The 6,808-nt window shown below is 37.9% G+C and overlaps 1 non-coding gene across 1 annotated transcript; it reads left to right on the top strand.

Moving 5' to 3' along the window:
• Nucleotides 1–942: 942 nt before the first annotated feature.
• Nucleotides 943–1,071, top strand: LOC123456974. Its single transcript, XR_006634830.1, has one exon. It is a non-coding gene; the product is annotated as a small nucleolar RNA SNORA33 (small nucleolar RNA).
• The last annotated feature ends 5,737 nt before the right edge of the window (nucleotides 1,072–6,808 follow it).

Genomic DNA, 6,808 nt, shown 5'->3' with positions numbered 1-6,808 from the left:
ACAAAATAGGGAAAGAAATAGGCTAATTTGTTCTATGTCTAAAACTTCTTATCTCTGAGACCATCCAAAACTTACACAGAGCCATCAGTTAGACCCTCAGGCTTCTCAACTTCCTCACAGAAATAGTTATAAGACTTTAAACTCCAGGGCTCACCTGTGCCCAAACACTATGAGGCATTTAAGATCAGTTTTGACAGAGAAAGTAGAACACTAATGGAAAGGAGAGGAGACCTATTATCTCCTGCTCGTTCCCTGAGACCCTCAAGCAACCCAGGACTTTCTTGAGACTCACAAGGTTCTGCTAGCTGTGGTAGAATACGCCAGTAAAGAATTGTTCAAGAGATAAAGATAAATCCAGAGTTCAAGGTCAGCTTGCATCCAAACACTGAAAATAATGACGCTTCTAACTAACTGTGAGATATGTTAGGCCTTGTAATAATCTCCAAGGAAAATATCAAGAAAAATAATAACTCACCCCTGAGATAACAGGTTATCCTCCTAAAAATTCCTTTAAGATTAAAAATACACCCTCTCATAATTCACAGATATAAGACTGGTGGCTCTCACCAGGGATTTAGAACTAAATGAATATAAGAGATAATAGTTATATTTTTAATAATAAAATTTGTCTGCAGGACTGTTACATGTTGTGCCTATACTTAAAAATGTTAAATGCTGTATATGTTTATCTTTCCAATATGGTTTATCATGTCATCAGACAGCATAAGTTAAATATTACAAAATAATGATAAGGCCTTTAATACCAGGATTTAACTAGATCTGTTTTGTTAAGGACAAAAGGTACAGACATACTCTGTATTCACATTTTTCTCCTGGGTGCTAAATAACTGGATGTATCAGGCAAAACCAATAAGGACTTTGGGACTTAAAGGGTAGCCAGTATTTTTGTCTCAGCCCCTCCAGGTCAAAAAGGATCAAGAGAGGCCAACCAATTAATCTTCTTGTCTGAATGTGCTTCTGCAGAAATTTAGAAATATCTGGCAATACTGATGCCATTTCATGAGCCTAAAGGGCAACAGGTCATTATAGTCCTTGAAAATGGCTACAATATCATTAAGTTGAAATTATACCATGACCTTCTCTAAGCTTAATGAAACTTGGAAAAGTTAAAAAATTGCATGAGGGCTGGAGGAATTGCTTAGCAGTTAAGGCATTTGCCTTCAAAGCCAAAGGACCCAGGTTTAATTCCCCAGGACCCATGTTAGCCAGATAAAAGGAACACGCATCTGGAGTTTGTTTGTAGTGGCTGGAGGTCCTGGCATTTTCTCTCTCTCTCTCTCTCTCCCCCCTTCTTTCTCTGTCAAATAAATAAATAAATAAATAAATAAATAAATAAATAATAAAATACTTTATAAAAATTGCATGAAAAAAGTCTCAAGAGTTAATGGGGCACTTCTTTCTCTGGAGGACCCTAAAGCTCTTAGTATGTTGCATATCTTCTTGACCAGGGAAAATATGGAGACCTAGAGATGGATTCTGATCAATATCTAGTCTGCAGACAGAGTATCAGTACAGAGAGGAAAACACTTAATGCTTACAAGGGAATGAAGCCACATGGCCTACATGGCCCTGACTCATCCCAGCAGTTGCAGCAAATGCTGAGAGAGAGTCATGAGCTCCTCCCAGTTGCCTAAGTCTCTCTTAAAGAGCTACAGTTGACCTTCAAAACCACAATATAACATTAAACTTTGAGTACTTATTTAGTCTTAAGCACCCAACAGAAAAATATAGTCAAAAATAGAGTATATCTTAAATAGTTTAAACATCACAGCACAGACTGTAACTTCAGATAGATATGTTCATATAACTCAAAGACATCTGTACCATTATCAAAATTAAATGTTGTATATATATATACTCTTCATCATTCTGTTACTATCTCATATGCTATACAATAATAGGTATAGACCCCACCATTTTGTAAATATACAGATCTTCATGGTGAAAGAGAATCATGACTATCATTTCCAGTAGTACTTCCGCTAATTTTAGAATATTGCATGTTGCCTTAACCTTGTTATCTCTTGTCTACAGTTATCCCACACTCAGATGATCCTGTGACAATCTATCCCCATTTATCTGAGTTCCCTCATTTTTCCCCAATGCCTAAAAAAAATCTATAAACCTGGAAACCCTAAAAAGCCCTAAGTTACTCCATCCTCACTTTTCTGATTCCTCTTGCTTTTAGTACTTCCCCACCAATGTCTTTATGCAGGAATCGTAGTTTTTTTTCCACATTATAAGACCACCAATAAAAATCTGGGGACCTGTAGAATAGGTCCACTGGAGGGATACCCCAAATGTCATACCCAACAGCGCCACACAGCTTATTTTGGCTTACAGACTTAAGGGGAAGCTCTATGATAGCAGGGAAAATGATGGCATGAACAGAGGGTGGACATCACCCCCTGGCAAACATAAGGTGGACAATAGCAATAGGAAAGTATGCCAAACACTAGAAGGGGAAACTGGAGATAACACCCATAAGCCAGCCCCTAACAATACACTACCTCCAAAAGGGGTTAATTCCCAAGTCTCCATCACCTGTGAAAATAGCATTCAGATCACCTAAGCTTATGGGGAACCCCTGAATCAAACCACCACATTCCGCCCCTGGACTCCATAACCAATAAGCATCGGTGACATAGAATGTAATGCTTTCAGTCTATCTTTAAAAGTCCCCATAGTTTTTATAAATACTAATGATCTTCAAACATTCCCATAATATGAGATCTTTCAACTGAGCCATAATACTAAAATATCCCCCCCAAAACCATAATGGCACAGAATAAGCATTCACACTGCAAAATATGGCATTGGGTATAGCACAAAAATATTCAACCAATACAAGATTTAAAACAACCACAGCAAACATCAAGCTCTATAGCTTCAAGTCCAACAACTCTAGCCAGTGATAAATCTCCAAGTCCAATAATTATAACCAGCAACTAGTCTCTGGAGTTCCAATTCCACCCCTCCAGCTAGGCTAATCACAGTCCAGGAAAACTTCATCTTCAAGGCTCCACTGGGTCTCTATGCAGGCATCCAGAGAACATACTTCACAGAGTCTATGGCCATTTCCAAAACACAAGACCATGTTGCAAATTCAATGACCCTCTCTTTTCTGCATTTTTTTAAAGTCCATAATACCAGGTAGGGTACCAGTTTGTTAATCCTTGGGGTTGGGGTGGAATAAAGCTTCAGCATTCAGGCCCCTTCAAAAAACATCTTTTTTTTTTTCAATTGTCCAATGCATGTCAGCTCACCCAATATCAATGGTTGTAATCTCTTACACAACTGCAGGTGAATGGGCAGAAGGTTTGGCTGAAATATTTCATTTCTTCTGTGCCATATACCTCTACTCACATTATTCTGTTTCTACAAAAAGCAATCCTGCACAAGTTCTCAGGACATGGGCTTAACAGCAAGCTTCTCACACAAACTGTTTGTAGCCCAGTGCAAGCAAAGCTCTTTCTTGCCTTCATCAGCCAAATCTCACAGTCCATAGTTCTTACTGCATTCATGTCTTTCAACTCTGACCAGAATAGTCCATCAAGCTATACATATAAGGCATCTCTTAGGCCAAGGTTTCAAATCCTTCCACATTCCTTTTTTTTTTAATTTTTTTTTAAGATTTATTTATTTATTTATTTGATTATTTGAGAGTGACAGAGAGAGAAAGAGGCAGATAGAGAGTGAGAGAGAGAATGGGCGTGCCAGGGCCTCCAGCCACTGCAAACGAACTCCAGACGCGAGCGCCCCCTTGTGCATCTGGCTAACGTGGGACCTGGGGAACTGAGCCTCGAACCGAGGTCCATAGGCTTCACAGGCAAGCGCTCAACCGCTATGCCATCTCTCCAGCCCCCACATTCCTTTTGAAAACAAACTCCAAAAGGAAAAAGACCCATAGTCAGGTGTCTAGCAGAAATAGACACCACTCCTTTGTCAATAGTAACATGCCGATGTGGTCTTCCTCACATAACCATTTCCCAGTTAAAAAAGAAAAAAAAAAATCTGTGTCTCAAAGGGTGTTTTTCAAAGCCCTTCTTGCCTTTCTGGGCAAGAGCTCTGCCCTCTTCCCTCATGGGGCTTTTCAAATACCCGCTTGCTTCCCTAAGGAAGAGCTCTCTATCTTACATCCCTCTTCTATGTTCTAGGCTTAACCTCTTCTTTTCTTTGTCCTCCTAAAGCTTTAAGCTATAATAAAATCTTTCTGAACCTTATCCCCTGGTCCATGGATTTAATTCTTTGAATTCATAGGACATGGATCCAGAAACATTTCAAATTATTGCTGCATTGATGTACAAGGAACCCCAAATTCCTGTATCATTAGGATCAACATACATTACATAAATGCATAACACTAGCCAATAAATTAAAAAGGTCTTATAATATTGTTCAGTGTATAGAAGTGCCTGTATACAAGTATAAGTACTTATGGTCAGATCGCTAGAACCCACATAAGCCTGATCCCAGTCACAGGAGAGTCTGTAATTCCATCACACTTGTTGCAAGATTAGAGGAGGAGGCAAGAAAATACTATTTGTACTCCAGGACCAGGTAGCACGGATCAATGACAGACTGCCTCAAATAAGGTAAAAGGTGAGGATCAACTTCTGAACTTGTCCTTTGTCATTGCAGCAATTACCTTATTATTGCTTAGACAAAACATCCACCCAAAAACTGATAATGGGAGGAAAGAGAGTATTTCAGGCTTACAGTTTTGAGGGGGAATTTCATCATGGCGGTAAAGGCATGTGGAGTAGGCAGCTAGGGTATTACATCTCCACAGGATATAGGGAACTCTCAACTCCAAGCAGGGCTCAACTAATTAATAGCAATTAGGCACCCAGCAGCCCACCTCCTCCAGCAAAGCTCAATTTTCCAAGGGCTCCATCAGCTGGGGACTCAGCAAGAATCTTAATTACAAAGAATTGATGCAATGGGGGATATTTTACATTCAAACCACCACAATCCTCTGCACACAAACAGTGGCATGCACATACCCACATTCATAGACATGGATATGCAGACACATAATAATATACATACAAGACCTTTATCATTTACTTTTATCCTTAGTCTAGTTTTAAGAAATATTTTTATTGATTTTCAAGCAGAGAGAGTGATAGAAGGTAGACACACAGAAAAAAATGGGCATACCAGGTCCTCCAGCCACTGCAAATGAACTCCAGATGCATATGCCACTTTGTGCATCTGGCTTTACATGGGTACTGGGGAATCAAACATAAGTCATTAGGCTTTGAAGGCAAGCACCTAAGCTTCTAAGCCATCTCTCCATTCCCCTTATTCCATTTTTTATTTGTTATATTCAGAAACATGAGGTCATTAATGAGAAAGTTTGGATCGTATGACATCCTCCCAATATATCACAGTATGCTATATCCTAGCCTATATTTATATTAATTGAAAATTTACCATGTAAGAAGCACATGCCTTTGAAGGAGGAGTTGTAAAATATTCCTGGAGTTCATGTAAGTTTTGTGAGATTATATATATATATATATATATATATATATATATATATATATATATATATATATATATGTGTGTGTGTGTGTGAGTAATCTCACAAAATTTATATATATATGTGGGTATGGGTGGGTGGGTGTTGGTGTGTATTTGTGTGTACTACATATAATTCATTTGACAACATTTTTTTTAATGATTTTGTATTACTAGTTGCTACTAATTACCAATTATACCATCTCTTACAAAAATAAACTATAGATCAAAATATTTCTCAGCATAATGGTACAATGACTTATTCTCCATTACTAAGTCTTGGTATGAAAATTGGAATACTTATTATGTCTCTTCCAGACCAATGAGTACCTTTTGAATTGAGGCTAGATTTTCACTTAGCTGACATCCTTTGAGCACCAATCATATTTCATGGTCACTGGAAAAGTGACAAATAAAGCAGTTTCTCATTTCAGACTATTGCCTGGTGAATCATTAAATAGGATAATACGTAGTACAAGCATTACATTTTATAAGATAATACTGAAATTGTCATCATTTCTCAGAGCTGTTTTGGGGGACGGAAAGCACAGAACAGTAGGAAGACAGTGGACTTCACAATTATATATATTACGTAGGATTGAGCACAGCTCAATCATGTATATAGTTATGTGGAAGGCGCTTATTTGCTCTGCACTTAGTTTTCTTATGTATAGACTAGCACTGATGATACCTACTTTGCTGACTTCTAAGGATCAGTGAGAATGCTAAGCATTATTTGGTTGTCAACTTATATCAGATGATACTTTGGCTTTTGTTGTTATTGATGTGAGCATAGAAATGTGCAAGAAGTATACTGGCATACTTTATTATAGTCATGACGTATCTTAGCCAGGAATCAAAATACTGGGAAATGAACTATTTGAAGTCAAGCAGAGAAATTGTCCTTAATTGGGCATAGTATGTTCTCAGGATGCACCTACTATTACTTAAGCACAGTGTCAGGTAGATGGGTAAGGGTAGGGAGGACAGGGTAATCACTGTATCTATATTCTTGGTTTGTTTTTATTTGTGTTTAGGGAGGGTGACAAGTACAAAGGACAGAAGATATACAACAAAGTAATTTCTTATGGAAAATGTCCATAGATAAGTTTTGTCTGTCTGTAGACTACCCTAAGCCAATTTGCTATACATACTGAAAAGTCTTCCTTAAGCAAATATTTAATATTTCTAACAAACATTATATTTAGCACTGAGTAGATTTACTGGTAAATAAGTATATGCCCTAGGAGTGTATCAGAAA

This window comes from Jaculus jaculus, chromosome X (genome assembly GCF_020740685.1).
Source record: "Jaculus jaculus isolate mJacJac1 chromosome X, mJacJac1.mat.Y.cur, whole genome shotgun sequence".
NCBI lineage: Eukaryota > Metazoa > Chordata > Mammalia > Rodentia > Dipodidae > Jaculus > Jaculus jaculus.
The sequence above is the reverse complement of the archived record's forward strand: the minus strand, read 5'-3'. Positions and strand labels throughout refer to the sequence as shown.